General features: G+C 35.0%; 1 protein-coding gene across 4 annotated transcripts in view; it reads right to left on the bottom strand.

Moving 5' to 3' along the window:
- The window catches only part of ST18 (ST18 C2H2C-type zinc finger transcription factor), a 421,429-nt gene that overhangs the window by 137,914 nt on the left and 270,739 nt on the right, over window positions 1-12,776 (bottom strand). For all 4 annotated transcript variants that reach the window (XM_078153419.1, XM_078153420.1, XM_020992483.2 and 1 more), the window contains exon 4: window positions 5,727-5,833. The gene's annotated coding sequence lies outside the window, so the exon portion shown is untranslated. The remainder of the gene's footprint in view (window positions 1-5,726; window positions 5,834-12,776) is intronic.

Here is a 12,776-nt window from a genome sequence, read left to right as displayed (position 1 = left end):
ATAAATACATTTAAATGTAACCTTCCAGCAGTTTTAAATCTAATTCTTTTTTTTTTTCAGTTTAGCTATCAAGAAACCAGACAATTCTGCCACCATCCCATGCAGTGACCTCCCCATTAAAGTCAATGGAAGTAATACATAAATATTCATGGCTTTCCATTTGTATTGTGCACAGAATACTGGTTTCATAATTGTATTTTGGTGAGCCATTGTCCTCTAGTTGTAGAATATACTGAAATAAAAATAAAAACTCATTCATGAAATTAAAACCTTTCACATTTAACTGAGGTGGAGTCTACAGAAAAGAGATCAAACCGGCCTGAGTTCACAAAATATGGTGTATCAATTGGACCTTACCTTTTTCCATCATGCCATAAGAACAAGAAAACTGGTAAATCTAGTTTCCAACCATGGCATACACCTTGGTGATAGAGAGAAATGTTCAAAATATGAAGCAAGTGGTACCTTTTGACAATGATGATCTGAGTCAATCTCTTTTCTAGACATCAATTGAAAAACAAGCCTCAGGTATCTGAGAAATCAGTAGATAGAAATGGAAATTCCTGAGAATTCTTTGTATTTTTCTCATGGATTTTCCTGCCTTCCCATTGGGTAGAGTATGGATCTCATTCTGGAAAAAAAAATCAAATCTAACACTGAGAATAAAACATTTTATAAATGTTCGCTAAAATGGGAATTCCTTTTTTGCAGTAGGCACATTCACTTTACAAACAGTAAAACATTGGTGAATGTTTTTCTTGTGCATTCTTGCAAACTAGAAAAGATATACTCAATTATCACGTTCCCCAGAAATCATAAATAAGGTAGCAAAAAAGAATAAGAACATCTTTACATTTTATTGTTCCCATTTTAAATCCTGAAGATTAACAATACTTTAATAAATTTAGTAAAAAACTGAGTGACTCATTTCTTCATTCAAAACAATGCTTGGTTTTTCATAAAGCTCTTCTCCAACATTCTTAAAGCCTTTTGTGCACTTCATGCTCTGGTTTGAAAATACAGCATGTGTTATAGATAGTCAAGATAAAAAGTTAGTCCTCTGTGATTACCATAGACATAAATTGAATCATTCTAGCTTTGTTAAAATGTCTTTACTTGAGTCTATTTTTTCCTGTGGAAATAAAAATTACCAAAAAAAATCTTAATTTTTAAGATTTTCTGTCAGAAATTATGGCTTCACTGAAGGGATTGAATTTTAAAATACAAGAATGTAACCTATGGCCCATGTCACTGTAGAAAAGCAATTTTGGATTCATGTCTATTTGGTTCACCTTGAGGATCACTCTAAACAAATATCTTTGACTCTTGCCCTGACCCAAGGTTTTCCCTGAGAACATTAGAATATGCCTCTTGTCTCTTTATGGGCTCTTAGCTCTCAAGAAAGCATGCAGGCCAACAAAACGTTGACTAGAGGACAAGTTTTATTTAACCTGACAAAAACAGAAAGGACTCTTACATGAACTCAAAAAGACTCAAGGAAACTCCCTTTCACCTCTTGTTTCCCCAAGAAACTGTATTTAACCTATTACCAAGACTCTCTACTCCTTCCCCCCAATCCCCACAAAAAGAAAAGAACTTTAAGGTGCCAGGAAGTCCAGCAACCCTCTCTTCCAGTGAGCCTACACAACTTCAGGGGCCCATACACCCATCGGGACTGTATATAGAATAGACCGGGTGAGGCTTTCTTGCAAGAGGAAAGAATTCAGGGTTGATGGGTAATCAAGTGATCTCACAGCCCACATGATTCACAATCCTAGGATAGTAGTAAGTGGGTTATCCCTCCACTTTAAGTCTTCCTATAATGCCAATCAGTCCTTCCACTTCTCATCTCTGTTTGTTGATGGCTTCTTCTTTTCTGGCAGGCAATCTATTTGTGTGCTGGATGCCATCCAGGTCTCAGTGTATGTCTCTGTTTTGGACTCTTCATCAGTCTGTGCATCTGAATTGGCCTGCATCTCCATATTACCCAAGTTCTTTGGAGGGGCTGTATAATGTTTAGTGGCTGTAAAGCAGACTACATTTGTATGTTTATATATTCCCTCTCTCTTTGTCTAACGTCTTCTAAAAGTCAACTCTATTATAATGCTCAGATGTGCAAACTAGCCAAGAACTTAAGTAGTCAGTGCTAGAGCAAAGTCCTCATCAGTAAGCGATGAAGACTTGGGACAGTGGGAATTTATACTTTATCTAGACAAGGAAGCTCCAGAAAGAGGACTATTTTACCTCTTCCATGGCAACCTGAACAGAACTGTTACATAATTTTTTTTTAAAAAGTTGGGTTCTTGTTTCAGCTGTCTGGCATATTACTACAATGACATTATTCCAAAATACATGTCTCCAAGGAAAAGTATTAATGCAAGATATGAAAAAAAAGATAAGAAAAAAGAAGGAAATAACAAAAATGAAAGAAAAATAAAAGAAAGAAAGGGAAGGAAAGTGTGAAAAAGTAGAGAAGTAAGGACAGAAAAAAGGTACTGCCATTTACTACTTGGGTGAATTTGGGCAAGTTACTTAAGCTTTATGGGTCTCAGTTTCCTCATTTGTAAAATGAGAGATTTGGATAGATGCCCTGTAAGATTTCTTCCTATAATTTATGATCTAGGAAGGGAAGAAAAGACATGTTTTAAATTCAATGATTATATCATAAACTTGGGGGGAGTAGAGAAACTTAGTAATATCTATATCTAAAATTTAACTCAATATTCATTAAAGTTTTAAAAAAACCATTAAAATCCGTAAATACATGTGTGTACATGGTAAGTTTAAAAAAGTGCTTAGAGCAGTCAACCAATATTTGTGAAGCACTCACTATGGCCCATGAAGTATACTTAGAGTGAGAAAATATTTTGGATAATCAATTTATACACACACCCACATATTTATATACAAAATTTTAAGCCCAAATCATCTAGAAATGTATATACCTGAGTCTAATGTTGTTTTTTTGTACTTTGGTTTTATTCACTTATCAAAGATGAATGAAACTGGCTAAGACAATTAGAAAGAGTCTTCCTGTTTATCCAATGTTATTTGGTCCCCATCCACTAATGAGAGTTCACTTACAAAAATAATTGTCATTCGTTTGAGAAAAATTAGACTGTTCATTTGTGTTTTAGTCATTAAATACTTGTTTTTTATTATTGGCCACAAATTGCATAGATGAAGTTATCATTGAAGTATTCACTATTATGCCAAGAAATTCTTTAAAATTAAATATATTTATATATACATATGTATGCATATATACACACAATATGGATGTATGCTTATTTCCATATGTGCAAGGTACTATGTTAGACCTTGGGGACATAAAGTTATAAAGGAATCCCTGTCCTGAAAGAGATTATTTTCTAGATAATACATATACATATACTTGCATAATAATCTTTTATAATTACATGATTTTGAGAGGCACTTTGTGAAAGTCATATATCTTTATCTATAATCTGTCTATGATTAGCCCAAATGCTACCCAGTGAATGTGTATATATTAATTTTATAAATTCTTTGCATATATGTATATATTATATGTGATTAATCTAAGTTCTATCTAGTAAATGTATACATATATAGAATAATATTCACTTAAAATTCTTCACATATATTTAATTTGAATAACTACCCTTTAAAAAAATGATGAAAAGTTACCTGAGTAATACCTTCAGTGACAATGTGGTTTTGTATCATTTCATTTCATTCTTTGCGGAATATTATTTTCAGTCATGGAGAACTCATGGTAAGCATAAGAATAATGTCTGTAATCACTGAATAAAAAGGATCCTATGCATTCCTCTCCACGAGGAGCCCTTTTGTCTTTGGTACATATTTCGTTTTGTAACGCCAACATTTTGCAAAAATGACAAAGAGAAACACAGAAAGTTGGAAAAGGCGAAAGCCCAGAAAATGAAACAGCCAGGTGATGCCAATACCTTGGCATTAAGTTTGGCTACATTGAAGAACAAAGCCTCCACTACTGACTTGCCTTGTTTTTGATGATTTGGGTATGATTTTATTTAAGCATTGGTTTTGGATGTGAAAAAAAATACATTTGCCCCTTACACAGGGAGGAGATCATGAAAACAGGTTTTGATTCTGAGTTACAAGTAATGGAGAAAATATAGATTTGGAATATTACAACAACAAATAATGATAATTTTTTCAGGGATATTGTAATTAAATGATCTTTTTTTTCTATTTTAACCCTGTTGATTCTTTTCCTGCCTTTTTTTCTGTGTTTACTAATAGCTCTAGAAGAATAGTAACATTTTAGCAAGGTGGTGAGGGAAGATGGTATTGAGGGTGGACAGAGAAGCTCCTAAGCTATCTAACTATCTTCTAGGCTTACTACCAAAAACAGCATTTTAAAATCACTATTCATGAAGACATTAATAGCCTTCTGAACTTTGATTATTACTTTATGGTTCACTGTCTTTGATTTCAACTTTCTCTTATTTATTCTGTTCCTTGTAGCACTGTCCTTGATACTTCACAAGGAAGTTGGAAGCCCTGGATGTGATTACCCTAAATATATGCCACCTCCACTTCCTTATCCCTCTTTGTCTCTCCAACAGAGAGACTAAATCTAAAGGGAAAAGTACATTCTATCTGAGATCTCATAAATATAATCTGTCTCTGATAAAACTGTTCCTGAGGATCAAGTGCTACATATGCTTATAACGAGTAAGGTGTTTTTCAGAGGGGATTTACTACAGAGTCACTTGAAAATATATTTGCAGTGAAAGAAACCTTAGAACAGAGAGGCAAGCCTGGGCAGCTTTGTAATGAGGATGATTTATTGTGAGTCTCATTCCTGATCTGAGTTGTCACTGCTGTTGTATACCTCATCCATGCAACTTTGCACAACTGGCAGGGCTGAATATAGACTAAAGCCATATGTTTATGTCCTTTTGCCAAACGACTACAGCAAATAGTTCCATTATTCCCTTAGGTAACCAACGTGTGCCAAGGATTTCTATTAGTCTGCTTTACCAAGGCATTAGAGGGCAGAGTCATAGCATTATGAAACTAAGGAGCAACTAGCAGCTTTTCGCTATAAGAATTCACCGATTTCTATATCTTTGCATAGAATTTTCCACTTAATAAAAAAGCAGCTCAATGTAAGCAACTATTTAAAGTGCTCCTTTTTATTTCTTAAAGACATTTTCTGAGCTGTACCTATTAGAAAATATACTTAGAATTAAAAAAAATTACTTTCTAACAAATATAGTGGTACCTCATAATAAATTTTTAAAGAAAATTTGCTTCTCAGTCTTTTGTAAACTGTCCATGGCAATAATCAGCCGGATTATAGTCATAATCTTTTGTTTTTTAACCTCAAAATCAGCATATTCAATATCAGTATTTGACAAAACTAATTTCCCCAAACTCATTGATTAAAACTTGAATAACAATACTATTTTGATGAGGACTTAAGGGCAAACATTTGTGAAAAAAAACAATATGAATCAACATGTAGAAGTATAGATCCAGAGAATGCGTGTGTTTAATATTTTAAAATGCATATTCATTTGATTGTACCATTAACAACTATCAAATTTCTAAATTCAACACAGCGATATATTTCTCACAAAGCAAGTCAAAAGAGAAAGTAGCATTATAGACAAAATGTTTTCTAGAAAAGTTTTGATCAAGCTTGATTTTTATAAGTGAGATCCATTTTCTAATTTAAAAAAATTCTCCCTCACCTTTTTCTGCTCACAGGTGCAATGGTATGCCGATTTTGAATGTGTCGGTCCTTCAGAGTGACTAAGATTGCTTGTCTGTGTTAGTGAGAAATCCTGATATGCATTCTCTTAAGACAAGAAAAAGAAAATAAGACAGTATATCTATCAATATATGTCAGGTAAAGCGAGTAAAATTGAAACAACCCTAATAAACACTGGTGAACTAGCTCAACGATATTCTTACTTCCACAGTTACTGATACAGTCTATATAGAATAAAAGTTTTAGTGTTTTGGATGTCACCTATCCATCATAATATGAAACAAATCTATTTCTTCCTTTTCTGTAGAAATATATTATTTCTGTCTTTTGGTGAACAAATTTGGTAATAGGAAGGATAAAGGGGACCCTTTTCACTTTAACTTCTGAACTTAAGAACTGCAAAGTTTTGACAAGGATCCAGATGCACCCAATAGTAAAATAAAGCACAAATCAGATATTTCAGTATGCTTACAGCTCTGTCTTTAGTAATGTTTTAATAATAAAGGTACTGAATTTTTTAAACCAATACTTGAATGTGCTCTCTAAAGAAATAATTTAGCTTTTGTTTACTTTGCATGCAGTCATAATACATCTAACATATCGCTTCTATTTTTGCCCCAGGGATTGAGAATGGAATCAGCTTTCAGTCCATTTGGCACTTGAGAGAAAACTCTGAAATTCAGTGTCTTGCACTCACCATACTGGAAAGGGATCTTTTTACCCACATAGCATGTGCATTACACATCCTTCTTATTAAAGTGAGATTAGGGGAATAGCATTTTCAAGGGACTTAGGGGGTGAGATGGTTTAAGACGTTTTCAAGTTATCTGTGATGATATTTTGTGTGTACATCAACTTACTGTACTGACCGGACACTTTTTTTTCTGTGCCATTTACAAAACATCACTCTCTAATAGGTATAAGCTTCTACAACTCGTTTTTAGCAAATCTGCTCCCTTGGAGAAAAGGAAAGTATGTAACTCTATCAAGTAGGAGAACATATTATTGATCTTGAGGTAAGGATGAAAAAGGAGCCTCAAAACTTGGAAATTCTCAGCTCATGTTTCATTGCCACCGGAAAAGAAATATGCTTCCCTGAGAAATATTTTTTTCTGAATATTCTCCTTCACCCTCAGTTCTAGGAAAGAGTTTTGAAGCTTTCCACCTGCTTATTCCTCTTTGTTTGCTACACACTAATCTAAAACAAAAGATCCTGGAAAAATGGTCACACTGGTGAATAAAGCTCCTTTCTAAATTCTGAAAGTAACGGCTTTTTGTCTAATACCCTATCGTGTTATGTATTTATTAGCAATACATTTTCCATTTATTTTCTCAAAGATTGCCAATAAAGAATGGAATCACATAAGGGAGTAGCTGTAAACCCTCTGAGTTCCCTAATGTCAAACTCATTAGCATCCGAATAAGCACACAGCAGCACATCATGTGCACAATTGCAATTTTTTACTACTTTTAATAGCGTTTCTCAAAGGGCTCATTTTCAACTTTCTTCAGTGGTTAGTTGGTTCTCAGGGGAAAAGTAGCTTCCTGACGCTCACAGCTTCCACTCAACAACCAGGCCGTTTGCCGTCAGATGCTTCAGCCCTCTCTGCCCTAACCCCATCTGCTGTCTCTCTCATCCCTTGGGATTGAGAGTTAAGACAGCACAGCTGAGATCCACTTGGAAGAGTGCAAAGAGGGCAGAGTCAAAATATAACTTCTAGAAATCTGCTTTTCCATAAGTGTTCATGAAGAGTGGTGGTAAAATACAGGTGAAGGGAATGCATATGTGTCAGAGAACTCTGTCATCTGAAAGATGTGTGTGTGTCTTACCTCAAATACACAAATGCTATTGGGGATTCAGATGTGGATACTAGTGAAATTGCAGCATCTATCTGTTGTGCTATTACACCAAGGTTGTGCATTTTTAGATCATTCTATAATAATTATAACATTTTGAGAATTAATTTCATCTCAAAGTACTTTGTACCACTTGTAAGCATCTTAAAATGTCCTTAGAAGGTAATTACCATTGCAATTACCTAAGGCTAGGTAATTTGGACAAGTTCATAAAGAGTTAGTGAGAAAACTAGGTCTATGCCTTTCCTACCTGGATGAACAAACAGGTCTGTACTTGAGCTAGCAACTACTGGCTCAGGTCTCTTCTGCAGTTCAAAACAAGTGATAACTCAAAAGTCTACATAACCTAACAGGTTACACTTCTTAAATGTACTCTGTATGCATTAAATGACATTTAAAAGGGAAACAGACTCATTACTAAACCCTACGTTTGTCTGCTTTACAACCTGCTAATAATGAGGCCTTGCTGGCTCTACAGCTGGTTCATGGGTGAATGGCAGTCACTCCTGAAAAAGATGTGGTTGTTCTTAAAATCTGTGACACAATGGAATGCATCTGTCACGTTAGAAAAAGAGTCTGTCAAATTATATTGTGTCATGCCGAGCGACACACCCTAATGTAATGTGATATATGTGCCAAATGTATCACCAAATTGTGACCGCAGTCTAAATGCAGGCATCTCATGTGATAGATTTCAAACGACTTCTGTTGTAGACAGTTTTTGTATTGTAAGCATTCAAACCAAACTCGAAGTGGAGAATTTTTCAGACAGAGCAAATTACTTTCGTAGCTAATGTTTACGATGCAATTGTAGGTTAGTGATATAGGTAGGGATAAAAGGAGCAGCATGGTATATTCAAATTCAGGCTCTTATACCCTAACCCTAACTCTAACCCTACCTGTGTGACTTTGGACAAGGTCCTTAATCTCTTTTATCCTCAGGGCTTCATCAATAAAGTGAGGAGTATTTGATTAAATGGACTCTAAGATTCCTTCTAGTTCTCCATCTATGACCCATGTCCTCTATTTGCGTTGGCTTGAATGACCTTTGAAGTCTCTTTCAACTCTATTGATTACATGATTTCTGCAGGCATATATGCCAATATATTCAGACTTCCCTGATTCAGGCAGGTGAGAACATTGAATGAGGTAATTGCTGAAGTTCCAGAACTTTGAATAAGCCTCAAAAAGTTCATTTTTCCTAATATCTGCATGATTATTTGGTATCTGTAGCCCTCGGGTCATGTTCCTTTAGGAGTTATAAAACCATTCTAACAAAAATCTTGTATGTGTATCAAGTCTATATCACCAAAGAAATTATTTTTGTAAATTAAATAATTTGCTTAATTTACTTGTCTTCATCAGTCAGGAATTGTTATTAAAATAGATTATAAGAAAAAGGAATACATTTTAGCCATTTATTTTATGTTTTCCATCTATAGAATAACATGGCCAGATCATCATTTAGACAGACCTTTCTCATTGGCTTTGGAAAACTAATCATCCAAGTTTGAGCCCATTCAAGTTTTGCTTAAGTTGATCAGTTGATTGAATAAACCCATTTGACTCCTTTAACTGTGTAGGCTTGGTCTGATCCTAAAATTTTCCATTTGATCCAGGTTGCTCCACTAAAATTGTCTCTAATGAAATCTCCTTCACTGACTCCTACAATCACTACACAATGAGGTAGACGACTGGTTTCCTTGTCACAATGGAAGTTCCTTTCTTTCAAATACACTGGTTAAAACTTATCAGAGAATGTATTTATGTATAATGGTTACTTTCAAAATGTGTCTTTTCTCCTTTTAGTACTTTACATTAATTTGAACCAGTTAGCTCATTTGAGACCAAGATTTGGGTGACATTCAGTCCCAGGAAAATTGTTTCATGTAACAAGACAATCCCTCACCACTGAACTTGTTAGCTATCTTGTTGATCATGGGGAGCTGTGTGACAAAAAGTGTGACTGGTTTAGCAAATCACTGTGAGGAACAGTTATTGAAAATGTGTGACCTGATGGTGGGACAATGGCATAATTTACTTTTATGGGAAGCCCATTTCATATTTAAAAATTATTAAACATTTAACAAATCTATTCCTTCCTTCTCTCCCTTTCTCCCTTCCTTTTTTCTTTCCTTCCTCCTCCCTTCCTATCTCCCTCCCTCCTTTCCTTCCTCACTATCTTCCTCCCTCCCTGACTCTGTCTCCTTCCTTCCTTCCTTCCTTCCTTCCTTCCTTCCTTCCTTCCTTCCTTCCTTCCTTCCTTCCTTCCTTCCTTCCTTCCTTCCTTCCTTCCTTCCTTCCTTCCTTCCTTCCTTCCTTCCTTCCTTCCTTCCCCTTTCTATTTTCCTGAGTTATTCAGTGTAATTGAAGGAGTACTAACAAAATGAGTTTCCATTAGGTACACTTCGTGATTTTTAAAGGAGAACAAAAATATTGTTTGTCAACAAATGCCCAAATTCACCATGTCCATGCTTAATCAATGGCCTGGACACCTTTTCCTGCTGCAACTCTATGTAATATTTCTAGGAATTTTGAGTACAAAAGAAGCAACAGAAAAGCAAAGTAAGCTCTCCTCCTGGAGCTTATATTGTTTGATTTGCAGACCATTGAGGTCACACATATAACAAAATAACTTCAATTTTCCATTGTGATGGATATGGAGTAATTGTGCCTGTGCTAGTAGGCATCATAATATCAGTATTTGTCCTCATACCTATAAAAACACATCACTGGCCTTCTCCCCTTAAACTCTGAAGCAATTCTAATAACATGTGCAGGATCATATTTCTCCTAGCAGAAGGGTTTAACTTTCACCTGATTTAAGCAACAAAATATCCCTCAAAGATGCCTAAGGCCTTTCCGTAATTAACATAACTGCATTTAGATGCTATTCATGACTGATAATTCCAACACCTTGTGCAAAAAAAAAAAAGGTTGCATGCTGTAAACATTATAAACATATTCAAATAAGCTTAACACAATCTGCCATGCTTATTTCTGCCTAGATCATGGACCAGCGAAATGGTTAATGCAAATGGATTTATAATTTGCTTTGGGGGGCCAGTTTCTTCTCCTTATTTATTAGCCCAGCTGATGGGGCAGATTTGATGAGGCACTTCTGGAATAATTGAGTCATCACACAAAGAAGGCTGCTAGCATTCAGAGTGGTTTTATCAGCAGCAAGCAGGCCTGATTACTGACAATTACACTCTGATCCGGTGATGGAGGAGAAAGAGCCAACGAGTGGGAAATGTCCGTGTTTCTATCCAGGAATAATTTCTACATTCATTTTACATGCTAAGTGTTTCCTATCTCTGCATAATAAACTGTAAACAGGAATAGATGGCACAATGTCCCTTAATATTTCCTGGTAATGAAGACACAAATGTACAGTGAGTGCTGATAAATATAGATGAAACATAAGCTATTCTCCCAGTCTGTATTGTTACCTTTAAAACAAATGCATTTTTGTGGTAAAAGCATAATCATAGCTAATGCAAAAAAATGACAGAAGATTGAAGCTGTCCTTGTAACTACATAGAAACTTTGTAAAAGTCCTGTTAATCACTGAGGCTTTAAAGGCTTGCGAGCTGAAGGTGATATACTGGAAAGTACATCATTTGGTTTCTCAACAGTCAACTGTGTAAGAACTCGTTTGGTTAGACACAGCACAGGAGAGCAGCAACACTGACCTCCATTAACACTTCAGTGAGAACACATCTCAATGCTAAACTGGAAAACAATGAAGCTGACACTAGAAGACATCTTCACTATGATAGATTCCCATTTCCCTCCCATCAGGCCTTTAAAATGAGAATGTTTATAATGAATAATAAAGTTAGACCCAAGATTGCATGAGTTCTTATGTGTAGCAATCTATTATTGCCTTTAGTATGCTATTTTTTTTAAACAACAGATATGACGTGGTTTATTAACAAAATGCTACAAGCAGACTCTATCTCATGTATGTATTGTTTTAAGCCAGTTTCCTCTCAGACTCAGAATATGGTGGAAATGTCCAAAGAAAAGGAAGACACCACATTATCATTCTTCTTAACATGTTGCTATAGATTTCATTTCTAAAAATGTTAACATTCTGTTCTATCAAGAATTTTTCTCTTTTAAAGTCAATCAAGTATGAAACTCTATGTAATAAACCTGCCTAGGTTTGTTTGCTTAATATTTCCTCTGTTAAGCTCCTTCCTGGCTTCCAAAGAAATAAAAGTTGTCCTCTGTTCTGTGGTAACTATGGAAACTCTGTTTCATTAAACTAACCACTTAACTTCAAGGCTTGTGTTGCAATTAAATGTGCTATTTCGAGTAAAACTATACCAAATGGCCTTACTATGTCAAAACATTTTTAAGAAAGTTCAAAGAGCACTTGTTGATTTTTTTTTTTAAAGCCCACCCTTTTTTCACTTCAAATGGAATTTTCTTTTTAAGCTCATAGTTCTTCGGTGTACTGAAGGAAGAGCATTTGCTTGGTATCTTTGGATGGTCTTCATTTTCTTCTGCCTGTATAAACCTATTCTTCTAGGTGTGTAAGCCTAACTAATGGATGCATGGACATATAACCTATTTCTATATATAAGTGATATATGTATATACACATATGCATATATAACATATGAATATGTGTGTTTGGTCTTATTTTATGGGCAATAAGTTTCCTTTTTATTGGACATACTAGCCATAAAAATAAAGGAATTGTGGGCCAAAATCAGCAGGATATTGGGAAATTTAAGTGACTTTTTGATCATGATATGAAATTTTCCACTATTTAAAAAAAACATGAAGAGAAACTCAACTGACAAAGCAAAGCCACATTGTGTTCCTGGCAGATCTGTCTTGGGTTCTTCTGGCCCATTTAGCAACTAACTAACTAACTAACTAACTAGAACTTTCTCTCTCTCTCTCTCTCTCTCTCTCTCTCTCTCTCTCTCTCTCTCTGTGTGTGTCTGTCTTTGTCTCTATCTCTCTGTCTCTCTCCTTTTTATTCTTTATTTTTATAGTTTTAAAAAGAAAATGTATATCATTATAAAGGTTCTGGGAATTATTACTAAAATTAATAAATTACCAACAAAATTAATTGAGAACATACAAAAAAACCCCCAAACCACCAACAGGTAGCTAGTCTTGATTAGATAATGACTAAAATAACGCTTTTCAA

Source organism: Phascolarctos cinereus, unplaced genomic scaffold (genome assembly GCF_003287225.1).
Source record: "Phascolarctos cinereus isolate Bilbo 61053 unplaced genomic scaffold, phaCin_HiC Scaffold_4;HRSCAF=312, whole genome shotgun sequence".
In the NCBI taxonomy this organism is placed as follows: domain Eukaryota; kingdom Metazoa; phylum Chordata; class Mammalia; order Diprotodontia; family Phascolarctidae; genus Phascolarctos; species Phascolarctos cinereus.
The sequence above is the reverse complement of the archived record's forward strand: the minus strand, read 5'-3'. Positions and strand labels throughout refer to the sequence as shown.